Genomic DNA, 16,043 nt, shown 5'->3' with positions numbered 1-16,043 from the left:
AAGTGTGCTCTCCTCAGATTGTGAAATGAGAACTTCAGCCACTGCTGCTGGAACCAAGGCTCTGCAGACCTGCACTGAGAGACACAATGTGAACAGGGGTTTTGGCCTGTCTTCTGGTTGAGGGAGCATGCCATGCTGGGACTGAGGCAAGTGTGATTGGGAGGGGCAGTTCCATTGCAGTGTGGGGGGCACCAGTTGGTATAAACAAGGTAGATAATAAATATGCTGAACTGCTTCTCACAGGTAGTTCTGTGCTTATGCTGAGGAGCAAGGGAATGAAATGTCACTGGCTACTTCCTTTGTAGAATGTTCCAACTTTCTGTCTAAAAAAAGATTCTTTTGCCATTTTAATATTGCAAAAATAAATGAAGGAAAAAAGATGCCTCTGTCTCAAGAGATCCTTGTTTTATATAATACAGAAAAATGAGATCCTGGTTATTTCTCAACAGTTCTTGAATTAAAGCAGCATGTGCCTTTCACCCTGAAAAGCCAGGTTCAGAAAACACTTCCCATAGTTTTAAATCTAATTAAAGGAGAAGGCTTTTGGAGGAATAGAATGAATATGAAAAACAGAGGCAAAATTAATAGATCTGTTCATTATCCAGCTTTTAGAGAGAAAGTAGGGGAACTACCTGCACTAGTAGACAAGTAAGTTTGGCCTTGGGCTTGGAAAAAGGATGATTAAGATAAAAGATGCTGCAGAGCACAAGTGGTATGAATTGATGTCAAGATGACTTATCTACCCTCTTTTCTGATTCATCATGGATTTCCTGTGTGATATGCTATATAAATCAGAAAAGCTAAAGTAAAATAGACACAGAATTTTATACCTGAAAAATCACACAAATGTCTAGCCTCATTACTGCACAATCAACACATATGTTCTTATACGAAGACAGTTTGTATTTAGTTTCTATTTGTATTACACTTGGAATACTGCTAGGTGGTTTTCTTCATTTTTTTCTTTTTGGAACTGCATCTTTCTTCCTCAACTTGACTGCAAGGGTCATACCTGCAATTTCTTTGGTAGTCCTCACATATTCTATCTAGCATAACATTTTGTGCACTTACTAGAAGCTTGAGATGTGTTTGAGGACTACCTCAATACAACAGTGAAAGGCAGCTGTAAAATCTTTTGCATTTTGTTCAGCTACCAAAATGTAGGTCCTAAGGCTAAATGGCATGTTTGTATTAATAAAGTTGCAGCCTTGTCAGCCAGTACTTCAAATGAAAACTGTCTTTCCCCATAACAGGATTGTCAGGGACATTAATTTATGTTTTCCAATTGCCTCCTGATAGTAACTGAAGTATTGGAATTTCTGTCTGTACTAATGTTACAGAATTTATGGGGGCTTTTCACCTTACTATGTAGGTTCATAAAGTTACTCCATTTAATAAAATGCTTCTTTAGACATAATGATAGAAAGTTATTTAGGGACTTTCTGATAACTACTTCATCCAAAAAAGGGCCCTATTGCTACAGAGCTGAAGGGCAAATTTAGAACTATGTGCAGGTCTTGAATAAAAGACCTTGATTATCTAATTTCAGAAGATTTTCATCATTGGCTCTGTTTGTATATAATTAGTATTGTTGTTCCATATAGCATATAAGATTGAAAATATGAGACAGATACCTTGAAGGGAAGAAAACCTTCTTTAAAAAAGGAAAGTTACTTTTCTAAAGATTTTATTTATTTATTTGACAGAGGGAGATAGAGAGCACAAGCAGGGGAAGAGGCAGGTAGTGGGAGAAGTAGGCTCCCCACCGAGCAAGGAGCATGATGCAGGACATGATACCAGGAGCCTGGGATCATGACCTGAGCCAAAGGCAGATGCTTAACTGCCTGAGCCACCCAGACGCCCCAAAAAAGGAAAGTTTTGCATTGATAATATTGTATAAATAAAAGTACATTGAAAAACTCTTTGAAAAGGGGTAATAAAACCTATTTCCTCAAATCATAAATACAGTTCCTTTCTGGAGATATATATATATATATATATATATATATATATATATATATATATATATATATATATACATACACACATATTTCAAAGGTTTTCATTTATTTATTTTAGAAAGAGAGACTGTGTGTGCAAGAGCGGGGTGAGGAGTAGAGGGAGAAAGAGCAGGAGAAAATCTCAAGCAGACTCCCCACTGAGTGAGGAGTCCAACACAGGGCTCATCTCACGACCCTGAGATCATGACCTGAGTGGAAACCAAGAATCAGATGCTTAACCAACTGAACCATCCAGGCACCCCTAATTAAAAAATATTTTAAATATTTTAGATACAAACTCAAAATTTAACTTAGGTAGTAAGAAAGAAGATCTAACAAGCATGTTATCCTGGGCCTGTACTTAGTAAAAACTGTTTTGGTGGAATTTTGACCCTGGAAATATTGCTCAGATAATTAAATACAGTATTAGGTAGAGAAATACATAATACATAATATTCTTAAGCAGATAAAGTTTTTCAAGACCCTATCATCAGTACCATCTGAACTCAGAATTGGTTAATCAGATGTAGGAATAAATTAGGATCCAAACAGTCTCTTCATGTCAAATTGCAAATCAGGGAAAATACATCAAAGTGTGAATTTATAACTTTAAAATTTTTAAGATGGCATTGGTTGTTTTTCCAGGTCAAAATAAATTGCAAATCTATGAGAAATCTGTAAGACTACTGAATCCTAACTATCTGATTTTGAGCCTAAAGGTAGGTATAGAATGAGTTGGCATTGTATTCTACACCAAATGAGCCTTTTTGCCAAGGACTTTCCAATATTCTTAGTTTTCTTCATAAATACAATCAAAATAGACCATGAGTAAGGAAATAAAGTCATTGTACCTATGTCATAAATGTTCTATACTTCTCATATGGGAACTTTCACTATGACAATAAAAATAACAATAACCACACAGCAGCAGAAGCAACAGGAAAATAATGGCTCATACTTTTTAGGCACTTACTGTGTATTCAAGTTGCCATGCCAAGCAATTTGTGTGCATTCACTTCATAATTTCATGTGATACTCTTAAATGCTCTTTTGTATCCCATTTTCATATAGTACCTTTAGATGCCCCATGGTGCATTATTATTATTATTATCCCAAAGGTGCAGATGAGAAAGTTCCTAGGCCTAAAACATTTAGCTATTAATAACAGAGCCAGAATATAAGATAGGGCCAGTTCAAATAGGTTTTTGGCTCAGTAGCCTATAAAGTACATAATTTTCTGAATTTTGTTGGATGGAAGAGTCTTTGGTAACTCCATTCAATGGCATCATGATTATTATCCCACCTGCCTTTTTTTTTAAGATTTTATTTATTTATTTGACAGAGAGAGTGAGAGAGCATAAGCAGGGGGAACAGTGGAGGGAGAGGGAGAAGCAGGCTCCTTGCCAAGCAGGGAGCCCAATGTGGGGCTCAATCCCAGGACCCTGAGATCATGACCTGAGCCAAAGGCAGACGCTTAACCATCTGAGCCACCCAGGTGCCCCTCCCAACTGCCTTTATGGTGATTGTCCCTTTACCAGTTATGCATGTATAGATTGGTGTATTATGTCTCAAATATATTCAAATCTATATAGAATGTTTATTATTATTATATTATTATCCTGTATATAGTTGAATTTTGCAAAGTGTTCATAAGTTTCTGTCTTGCAGAGAGTTTAAGGAAATGAGCAGTCAAGAAGAAAGCTCTGCTAATTAGCTTGTAGCCTGTCTGTCTGATGGGGGCCATCAGCAAAGAAAATGAGAAGCAATCAATGAAAGAACTTCTGTCTCAACAACACACAGAAAGTAAGTGGCAAGATTAAAAAAAAACTAAACCTAACGACCAACACTCAAAAACCTCTATGCAGTTCAATGAAATATAGATTCAGAATTCTACATAAATCATGAATGTTTGCAGAACCATTAACTATAAGTCTTTATATATATGACATTATTACTATATAAATATGCATATATATTTATAGATGCATGAAAATGATAGATAAATAGATGATAGATAGATAGATAGATAGATAGATAGATAGATAGATGATAGATAGATTTACATTTAAACTAATCACATTGATCAAAGGAAAAAGAGAGTTTGAAAGATCCAGTTAGCAAAGAGCCAAAGAAAATGAACATGAATTTCTCTTGCTCTATCAGTGCTGTTAGAAAGCAATACATAAGGATAAAACTCCATTTGAAAGCAGGGTAGCTCATAGAACGTCAGGCAAACATGCACCTATACTTTAATGATGGTAATCCAATGTTAATAAATTTACACTTAAATTCACATCAATTGCTTTATGGTTTAAAAAATGTACTCAAGAAAACTATAAGACAAATTCAGTACACCACAACAGGGGAAAATTAAACCTCACTAGTTTAAAACAAATATAAAACATAAGATCTAAGACTGAAAAAAAATGGAAAATAAGATTCTGAATGCAAAAAAGGAAAATGAATAAATTATACAAGAAAAACAAAGCTGAATTATTTTGGTAATATTAAATATCTTTGAAATTTTTAATTAATAGTTTGGTTAATACAAATGAATGGCATAAGACTATATTGAATCCATCTCATTCTGGGAAATAACAAGTAAGACAGAGTAAGAGTGATGTTTAACCAAAAGAACCAAGGGATGCTTTTTCTAGTTCTGAGGAACTCTCTGCTTCACTGAATGTAAGATTGTGAATGAGTTAGGAGCTACAACTCATTGAAAATGATGCAAGTCGCATTTCAAGAATCATGTCCTAAAGAGTACAAGAGGTGTGGGTGCCTGGGTGGCTCAGTTGGTTAAGCGACTGCCTTCGGCTCAGGTCATGATCCTGGAGTCCCTGGATCGAGTCCCGCATCAGGCTCCCTGCTCGGCAGGGAGTCTGCTTCTCCCTCTGACCCTCCTCCCTCTCATGCTCTCTGTATCTCATTCTCTCTGTCTCAAATAAATAAATAAAATCTTTAAAAAAAAAAAAGAGTACAAGAGGTGTCAAGGCTGGCTGTTTTTATTCATACAGAATATTGCATCTTGATTTAGGTAATAAATGATAAAGAGTGAAGGAAACTACAAGCTCTTCAACTTAGAGACAAAAGCTTATATGCTGTGATTTATTTTTCTGTTCCTTTACTCATCCAAGTTCACAATTACTTTTCCTCTCCATCCCTTTCTAAACTTCCACACCCCACTTTATAAACTTCCTCTTAATACTTTACCTGTCAGGATTGCTGCTGAATTATGGTGATTTCATTGATTTTTGCTCACCATTCATTTATTCAACAAATATTTATTTAGCACAATCCATGCATAAAATATAGTATTGAATGGAGCACTGGGTGTTATACACAAACAATGAATCATGGAACACTACATCAAAAACTAATGGTGTAATGTATGGTGATCAACATAACATAATAAAATAAAATTTAAAAAAAATATAGTGCTTGAACTGGAGATATAATGATGAACAAAAGTAGGCAACATTCTTTACCCTCATGGAGCTGACCCTCTGTTTGGAAATAAAAGTATTAATTTTTAAAAATTTAAAAATACATATCAAGTGTGGGTGTTCATAAATGTTCCTTCTCCAGGTATAAGTAAAGAAAAAAAAAACATTAAATATATTGTATCAAGAGAAAAGCAATCAGAATGGATTAAGAACCAAACTCTCCACACTCACAAGGGACTGTATACCATCCAGTAAATTATACTTTGGCAGCATGCTGACTGCAGAACTGCCCATATTATGGGGAAAAGAGATAATGGGACCAACATGTTTAAGTAGAATTGCATGATTATAAAATAAATTCTGTTGGTTTAAAAACCAATAAAATTCTAAGAATTTATAGGTAGTAGATGTGAGAGGATCATAGAGTTTAATTAGAGTTGCTTGGACAGAATATATGGATTCATCTCCTCCCCTAAATTGTGGGGGGAATAAAGAATAAAGCTCTTTATTAGATATTATTTATATCAATCACCACTGGTCTATAAACTCAGATTATAAAATATTCCATAGAGTAAAAGTGCCACATACTATTAAAGTGTATAACAGTGGGAACAAAGCTAATCTGAGAATCCAGGAAGTCTTCTCTGAAGAAGGGATTTTAAACTGAAAGATGAAGGATGACTAGAAATCACACAAGTAGATGTAAAGATCTGTGAAGGGATGCATTCTAAGCATAAAGGATGGCATGCATAAAGGGCTGGTGTTAAGACAAATGAAGGATTGTAATCAAAAATTCAAAAGAATAACAAAAACAGGGCATGTAATATCTCATGGGCACCATATTAAAAATTAAGTTTGTTACACTAAGAATTATTGCAAACTACAATCTACTCATGAATAATAAGTAGACATTTGAAATAATTCGAATATGTCTGCAGAATAGGTCAGCTTCCAAATATTTGTAAAGACTCCTGTGTTGACAGAATTCTAGTGGTCCATAAAATTTGTCATGGACTTTTTGGCTTTATCATCATATACCCATCACTGTGCAAAGCAATATAATGATGTGTATCAAACAAATTGCATAATACTTAAGAGATTGTTTCAGGTTAACATAGTAATGAAAGCCTCATAGAATAGGTAGAGTTTGAAATTTGGTTTCAAAGGAGCATATAATTCTGACAAGCATCGTAGGGACAGTGGTTGACAGGATGAGTGAGAATTTTTTCTTTGGGGATAACAAAATGATAAAAATTATAGAAATGAAAAAATGAGGGGCATGTTCTGAGCCCTGTAAGATTGACAATTTGACATCTTTGAGATGAATTATAGGCCTACAGGGAGGTCATAAGATCCTGGGCTAGAATAGTGACAGTGAGGATAGTATAACTTGAGGATTCAGAAAAAACACTCAGTGAAAAATCTGTAGGACTTTTCAGCTAATTTCATATCGAGAATCAGGGAGAAAGAGAAAAGGAAAAGTTTACTTTGTAGTTGAGTAATTAGGAAGATAAATACCAAATAAGAAATATTCTTGGCTTTGTTACTTTTTTTTGTTATTTATTATTTATTTGAGATAGAGAGAGAGGGAGAGAGCACAAGCAGGGGGAACAGCAGAGGCAAAGGGAAAAGCAGACTCCCTGCTGAGTGGGGAGCCTGATGCGAGACTCGATCCCAGGATTCTGGAATCGTGACTTGAGCTGAAGGCAGATGCTTAACTGACTAAGCCACCAAGGCATCTCTTGTTGGTTTTTATAGTTAGTCTTCATGTAGTCCTCATTTTCATGCACTTCATAATAGCACCCTAAAATGCCTCTTTTCTTAGGGGCGCCTGGGTGGCTCAGTGGTTAAGCATCTGCCTTCGGCTCAGGTCATGATCCCAGGGTCCTGGGATTGAGCCCCGCATCGGGATCCCTGCTCCGCGGGAAACCTGCCTCTCCCTCTCCCACTCCCCCTGCTTGTGTTCCCTCTCTCGTTGTGCCTTTCTCTGTCAAATAAATAAAATCTTTAAAATAAAATGCCTCTTTTTTGTTTAATTTGGACTTTTGTATAACAGTTGAAAAATAATAATTATGAATTATTGCATGTTGGTACTACTTGCCAGCCAGTGATTTAGTTTCAGTAGCATCTTCATCTATGTCTGTAGAGGAGCACCTTGGTGGTACAAGTGTTGAATATTTGGGTACATTTTAATTTCATTTCATGACAAATGAAAGAGAAGTTGAAAAAAAGAGAAAGTTCTGATACTTGTAATTGAAACATAGGTCTCAAATGAATCCAAACAAGATGAAGATAAAAATTAGGTGGAATGAAATCTTTCTAGGCTTGCTGGATTTAAATTTGCATGAAATTGTGAAAGGAAAACTGTTTAAAACTACAACATGGCAAAATATATAATTAAATATGTATCTAAATAAGAATTGTATTTCAAGATTTAAATTTATTCTCTTTAAGAACAGAAGCCCTTACATAGTACAAAATTCTATTTTTGGCTTGTGACATATTTGGCTTGGTATGTTTTCTGAAGTGTGCATTAAGTAATGGACCAACTGTAGGAAATTCAGAAGGTAAATCAATTTTTTGTAATATGAGAAATTTATTTTAGAAACTTAGAGTTTGAGGTGATGGTGGACATTAATGTGAAAAATAGTAAACAGGTACAAATGTAGGACTAAAGCTCAGATTGGAATTAAATGCTTGGGAATTATATTGTCAGAGTTTTACTGATAGTATACAGGTAGTAATATCATGAGAATGAAAATCAAATGACTAATTGGATAAAAAATCCAGGAATATTGTATAGACTTTGCACTTTCAATACTTACATAAATAAAAGAGGCAGGGTTTTGGATCTCTGAATGGCTGAGAACTGGAACTAAGCTCTTTGCAAAAAAAACTAGGAGTCACATTTCTGTAAAATAGGCATTAAAATATCTCCATTGGCCTAGAGACTTAGTAAGAAAGTTGGCCATCTTGAAAGTATTATGAAAAAAAGAGTCGTCTGCAAGGAATCAGAACCCTAAGCAAGTGCTAGATGCAGAAAAAATGTACAATTCATACTTTACAAGGATAATGAAAATTTCCATCTAGTAAGTTATTATAAAAGTAGCCTTGAAAACATTGAGACCTATAGATGCTCAATAGAAGTAAATATGAAACTGCTTAAAGTAAGTCTGCACAATCCATGTCATAGAAGAATCCCTTAAGAATCAATTACTCTCTGGGGCACCTGGTGGTGGCTCAGTCTGTTAAGTGTCTGCCTCTGGCTCAGGTCATGAGGAGTCCTGGGATTGAGCCCTACGTAGGGCTCCCCGCTCAGCAGGGAGTCTGCTTCTCCCACTCTTCTGCTGCTCCCCCTGCTTATACTCTCTCTCTGTCAAATAAATAAATAAAATATTTTTAAAAAGAAACAATTATTCTGAAGATGAGATTATGGTCAAAATTGCATACCACAAAAGGAAGCAAACCACCATGATAGAGTAAGCAAATAAGAAGTAACACATTGTGAACTATATAGATAATAGAAAAATTGAAAGAGTAAAGTATTTTTAAGATAATCAAGAGTTGAAGGAAAGAATAGATACCATAAAGGCAAGATCAGGACACCATAGCAAAAATGACAAATAATCAATTAGAAATTATTGAAATAAAAATGCAGGCATTTGAATAAAGAACTTGAGGGAAAGAAAAACATAAATTAAAAAGGACTTAGTGAAATAGAATATAATCTGAGGAATTTAGTTGGATTGCAGCATACAGTATTAAAGAAATAGAAGATATGAAAGAGAAATCCAAGCAATGTGGAGGAAAATATAGAAGATACAATCAAATAATATCTCATCAGAGTTCCAGAAGGAGAAAATTAAAGAGATAAGAAAGACATACTGTCAGCCCTTCAGGTCTCAATGAGGCCCGGTGATGCTCCAGAGTGAGAGACAAGCCAACTTGGGAGCAGATTGAATCCAACTTTATTCAACATTACTACCAGTCATTTGATAAGGACAGAACCCAACTAATTTATATTGACACATTAGCTTTAAGTGGGAAGGACAGCAGCCCAGGCTTCCACTCCAGAAAATCCAGCACAGCATTACAGTTCAGGACCATCATCCCACGCCAGATAGCTGTGTCATCAGCATGGCTGTGGGTCAGCTCAAAGCTGCTGAGAACCCCATCATGGGGTTCCACTAGATGTTCCTATTAAAGAACATCAACAATGCTTGGGTTTGCACCAATGACATGCTCAAGCTTGCCCTGCACAACTTTGGCTGACCTCCCCCCAGCTAGGAGCTCAAGCTGTTTCTTCTTCCCTCCTCTTCTCAATACTATTCACACTCCTGCAGATGCTCTAAATATACACAACTGAGCAGGGCTTCGGTGGGAACAGACACAGTGCACTGCTGCTACCAAGGTATTGTGCATGCTGTTTGAATGCTAAGCTAGTTGCATCTGAGAGGAGAAGATTGTGTTGTACCAGGGGGTGGGAGGATGGGTTAGCCTGGTGATGGGTATTAAAGAGGGCATGTTCTGCATGGAGCACTGGGTGTTATACACAAACAATGAATCATGGAACACTACATCAAAAACAAATGATGTAATGTATGGTGATTAACATAACATAAAAAAAAAGATTGTGTTGTACCAGCACATGCCTTGGAAAGACTTAAGTAATGCAAAAGAATTTAAATAAAAAATTGAAAAAAATAACTATGACAAGAGGGGCGCCTGGGTGGCTCAGTTGGTTAAGCGACTGCCTTCGGCTCAGGTCATGATCCTGGAGTCCCAGGATCGAGTCCCGCATCGGGCTGCCTGCTCAGCAGGGAGTCTGCTTCTCCCTCTCCCACTCCCCCTCCTTGTGTTCCCTCTCTCGCTATGTCTTTCTCTGTCAAATAAATAAATAAAATCTTTTAAAAAAAATAACTATGACAAGAAACCCATTCACTGGCCTTTTGGACAGGCAGCCTGTCAACAACTATATGGACATTAAATGAACACATACGTTCCAACCTTCCAAGTGCCTACTCTCTATTCACTCAGTTCCCTGATGTCACCCTTAGAATACAAGTAGACAACATACAGAAAGAACATGTTTTACTGCAGATAGGGACACAAGATAACATTTTATTGTCCTTGCCAAAAGATCTATCTACAGGGGAACATATAATTAGATGGCCCTGGAAATGGCAAACAATTCCACAGTGTATTAGGTTTTCACCCTAATAGGTATAGAACAGGACCTAACCATCACCCCATTTCTTCACCCCACTCCACCAAAAACAATGAAGGGATACAACCCCAGCACCTCTAATAAAAATTGACAATCTCCTAACTACCTTATGGAGCATTGTAATACACCCACTATCCTTTTTGGGTTTGCCCCAACATGTAACATAGTGGAGGCAAACAATTTGGTACTATAAACCTGGACCTTAATCTCAGCTGGGATGGTGGTATCCCAGAAAAACATCACCACCTGCATTCTATTCAACAATCATGGCCTACTTTTTTTGGTGCCTACTCAACATCTTACTTTTTGTCCTTAGATTCTGCTTGGGAAACTTGTTTGCCTATTGGGTCCTGATCGTGGCTTCTATACAGAATAAGATCAACTCTTGGGTGTGTAGTGAACTCCCTATATCAGCAAATTCAGGCCTCCCATGGTAAGTTCAAGCTACTGATCTTACCACTTGGAAATTCTTCTGCACTTGGTATAACACCACCATGCCCCTACCCTGACTGATGTGTGTTCCCTAGGTGTCTGGACTCTGTACTCACCTACTGGGAAGACATGAAGAGGAAAATTTTCTAATTGATAAAGTAGCAAATAAATAAAACTCTGCAAAACAAACAAACAAACAAAAGAAGATGAGAAAGAGAAAATTTTCCAAAAATAATTGGCTGAGGATTTTCCAGAATTGAGGAAAGAAAAAAACTGCTTAGTCTTAAGGAATATACTAGGTACAGAACAAAATGCAAAATAACAAGCCTACATTTAGACTCATCAAGTGGTAAAAACAAGAAATATCAAAGACAAAGAGAAAATCTTAATTTCTACCAGAGAGAAAAGATTAATTATCTACAATGGAATTATAAGACTTACATAAGATGTCTCATTAGCAACAATGAATGTCAGAAGCAAATGAAAGAAAGTCTTCAAAGTTCTGACAGAACAGAGTTATGTTCTGTCATAACTCTGGACTTAAAAGTATAAACTAATTTAAAGTGCCATTTAAGAATAAGATTGAAATAAAGAAATTTTCAGACCTACAAGATTTCAGAGCTTACTACTACAGAGTATACATCGGTATGAAAGAAATGAAGGGTTGGGATGCAGGAACAATGGTAAAGAAATTGGTAAACTGTGTTGGTAAATTTGAACAAGTAAAGGGTCACTCTAAATGAAAAGTAATAATCAATCAATAGTAATAATGACTATTGGAGAATTTAAAAACAATGGGCACCTAAAATGCTAGACAGCAATAATATAGAAATAGTAAATATCTGAATGAAAGTATTCTAATATCTTTGTGGGAAAGACAATATAGACACTAATTATAATAATTTTAGGTTAAGTACAAATGTTAAAATGTAAAGGAAACTACTAAAATACTATAAATATAAAATATAAATTCCAAACAACTAGAGGAGGAGGAAATATATAAAATATATCATTAAAATTTGAGCAATTCAACAGATGACAGGAAAGGATTTAGAAGAAATGAGTTCAATTATGTAGTAATCATGACTAATAAAATTATTAAATAATCTATTAAAAACTCATAGAAATACAATCCAGATATACGTTAATGAAGATAGACTGACAAAATATGAAGATACACCACAATAATACTAATAGTGTTAACCAATAACAAACCAATGCATAAGATGGAAAACTATACAGTTCATAAAATAATAAAACTATCTTTATATCTGTCCATCTTATCTTGTGTAGATAGCAAAACCATGATGACAATTTTTAAAAATATTTATTTATTTATTAGAGAGAGAGAGAGAGAGAGTGCACACACAAGTGGGGGAAGGGGCAGAGGGAGAGAATATCCAAGCAGACTCTCGCTGAGCACAGAGCCTGAAGATGTGGGGTTCAATCTCACTAATGTGAGATCAGGCTCTGAGCTGAATCCAGGAGTCAGATGCTTAACCTCCTGAGCCACCCAGGTATCCCTATGATGATAATTTCTAAAAAATACAGAATTATATTGCAGTGTTGCACCTTTTATGTTTAAAAATTCAAAGTATTTTGTATTATTCATGAAAATGCAAGTGCATATGTGGTAATTTATAAAAACATGGATTAAGGATGCTTACAGTGGGAACAACTGTAATGTAATTTAATTTTTTAAATTTTTATATTTTTTATCATGATAAGTGTACTTTTTAATCCCTATACCCTATTTCACCTATCTCCCCCCACCTCCCTTTTGGTAACCATGTTTATTCTCTGTAGTTAAGAATCTGTTTCTTGGTTTGCCTCTCTCTCTCTCTCTTTTTTCTTTCTTAAGTCATTTGTTTTGTTTCTTAAATTCCACATATGAGTGAGATCATATGGTATTTGTCTTTTTCTGATTAACTTATTTTGCTTAGCATTATACTCACTAGATCCATCCATGTTTTTGCAAATGGCAAGATTTCTTTCTTTTTTATAGCTGAGGAATATTCTATTCTCTCTATATATACATTCATCTATTGATGGGCTGCTTCCAAAGTTTGGCTATTATAAATAATGTTGCAATAAACAAGGGGGTGCATTTATCCCTTTTAATTAGTGTTTTTGTATTTTTTGGGTAAAACCCAGTAGTGAAATTACTGAATCATAGGGTAATTCTATTTTTAACTCCATATTCTTTTCCACAATGGGTGCACTTGTTTGCATTCCCACCAACAGTGCAAAAGGACTCCTTTTTCTGATTTATTTCCTCTTAAAAATATCAAAAGAAAATACACCAAAGAAAGATGATTTGATCATATTAATATTTATTCAGTATTTAGTATTACTCAGGCATTGTTTTAAGCACTTTATATGTATTAAGTTATCTAATCTGACTTTATGTGGTTGATATTTTCAAGTCAGTATTAATATTGGATACCCAGGTGTTTGTCATACTACAGTCTATAATTTTCAAGTTTTAAATATTTAATAATAACAACAATATAAAATAAAATGTTCTGAGTGTTTAGGAGGTCACTGGCAATTTTTCAGACTATAATTTCAATGGATAGAAGTTAAGCAAAAGAAAAATAATGATAGGATCTGGGGAAAAGATGGCAGAGGAGTAGGGGACCCTATTCCAGCTGCTCCCTGGAATTGAGCTGGATATCTACCAGACCACTCTGAGCACCCACAAAATCAGCCTGAGATGTAAGAAGATCTGGATCTCTACAAACGAAGATCGCAGGTGGTTGGTTTCGAGGTTTGAAGCAGATAGCCGTGATTCTGCGGGCAGATATCGGAGGATAAATGGCAGAGGGAGGGAGCCTGACCATGGGGATCCTACACTGCTGGTGAGCAATAGCCTCCTGCACTGGGGATGGGGCACAGACTCGCTCACAGACTGGTAGCAGTGGGGAAAGGACTTTAGATGGAAACCAGACCGGCAGGGTCACACGTGTGAACTGGGGGTGACTGGCAGTTTTAGAAGCACAAAGGGCAGAGACGTGCCCCAACCTGGAGGCAGGACTGGGAGCACTGTGGAGGGGCACACAACCCAGGACACTGCAGTTTATACCAGCACAGATAGAAACAGAGAGACTGTGGCCTGGAGAGCTCACTGAAGAACAGACTAAGAACACTCTGCTCTGAGGTAGAGGATAGGAAAAGGTCTCTTCTGCTCTGACTCTCAGAAGAGACACAGAAAGCTGCCAGGGAAAGCCACCAGAGCACAAAAGTCCCAAAGAAACGGTTTTCACTGAGCCCATCCCCCGCCGCAGGGGGCAGGGCAACTCTGCCCAAACAGGGTTGCCTGAGTAACAGTGCAGCAGGCCCCACCCCCAGAAGACAGGCTGGGAAAACAAGAGGTCAGCAACCCTAAGGTCCCTAGAAAACAGGTGCATCTTGTTTGGGTTCTGGTCAATAATTTGGACTCTATACATTCCCTCAAACACCCATCAACAGAATGACTAGGAGGAGCAACCCCCAAAATACAAAAGACTCAGAGATTATGACTTATGCCATGGATTTACAAATGGATGCAGATATAACCAAGATGTCAGAGATGGAATTCAGGGTAGCAATTGTGAAGACAATAGCTAGAATGGAGAAATCAATTAATGGCAACATAGAGTCTCTACAGGCAGAAATGAAAGCTGAATTGGCAGAACTTAAAAATGCTATCAATGAGATCCAATCCAATCTAGATAATCTAATAGCTAGGGTAAGTGAAGCAGAAGAAAAAATCAGTGACCTGAAGACCATTTAATAGATAAAAAAGGGAAAGAGGAGGCCAGGGAAAAACAACTCAGAATCCATGAAAATAGAATCAGAGAAATAAGTGACACCATGAAGCGTTCCAATGTCAGAATTATCGGAATCCCTGAGAGGCTGCAGAGAGAGAGGACTAGAAGATATATTTGAGCAAATTGTAGCTAAGAACTTCTCTAATCTGGGGAATGAAACAAGCATTCGTGTCCTAGAAGCACAGAGGACCACTCCCAAGATCAAGGAAAACAGGCCAACACCCCGGAATGTAATAGTAAAACTCGCAAATCCTAGAACCAAGGAAACCATCATAAGGGCAGTTAGGGGGAAGAGATTCCTTATGTACAGAGGGAGGAACATCAGAATATGGTCAGACCTATCCACAGAGACCTGGCAAGCCAGAAAGGCCTGGCAAGACATATTCAGAGTACTAAACGAGAAGAACATGCAGCCAAGAATACTTTATCTGGCAAAGCTGTCATTTAGAATGGATGAAGAGATGCAGAGTTTCCAAGACCATCAGAAACTGAAAGAATATGTGACCACTTAGCCGGCCCTGCAAGAAATATTAAGGGGGGTTCTAAAAAAGGAGAAAGACCCCAAGAGTGATATACAACAGAAATTTACAGGGACAATCTATAAAAACTAGGAATTCACAGGCAACATGATGACAATTAATTCATATCTTTCAATAATCACTCTCAACGTGAATGGCCTAAAAGCTCCCATAAAATGACACAGGGTTGCGGATTAGATAAAAAGACAGGACCCATCCATATGCTGTCTACAAGAGACTCATTTTGAACTTAAAGATACATCGAGACTGAAAGTGAATGGATGGAGATCCATCTTCCATGCCAACAGACCTCAAAAGAAAGCTGGGGTAGCAATTCTTATATCAGACAAATTAGATTTTAAACTAGACTGTAGTTAGAGACACAGAAGGACACTATATCATTCTTAAAGGGTCTATCCAACAAGAAGATCTAACAATTGTAAATATCTATGCCCCCAACATGGGAGCAGCCATCTACATAAGCCAACTGTTAACCAAAATAAAGAGTCCTATTGATAACAATACGCTAATTGTAGGAGACCTCAGTATTCCACTCTCAGCAATGGACAGATCATCTAAGCAAAAAATCAACAAAGAAACAAGAGCTT

The 16,043-nt window shown here is 36.6% G+C and overlaps 1 pseudogene; it reads left to right on the top strand.

Annotated features, from left to right (window-relative positions):
- LOC102730076 (nuclear transport factor 2 pseudogene) overlaps window positions 1-10,024 on the top strand; it is a 40,470-nt pseudogene extending 30,446 nt beyond the window's left edge.
- The last annotated feature ends 6,019 nt before the right edge of the window (window positions 10,025-16,043 follow it).

Source organism: Leptonychotes weddellii, chromosome X, assembly GCF_054177405.1.
Source record: "Leptonychotes weddellii isolate Sample4059 chromosome X, ASM5417740v2, whole genome shotgun sequence".
Lineage (NCBI taxonomy): Eukaryota > Metazoa > Chordata > Mammalia > Carnivora > Phocidae > Leptonychotes > Leptonychotes weddellii.
Note: the sequence above shows the minus strand (reverse complement) of the source record. Positions and strands in the feature narration are given on the sequence as shown.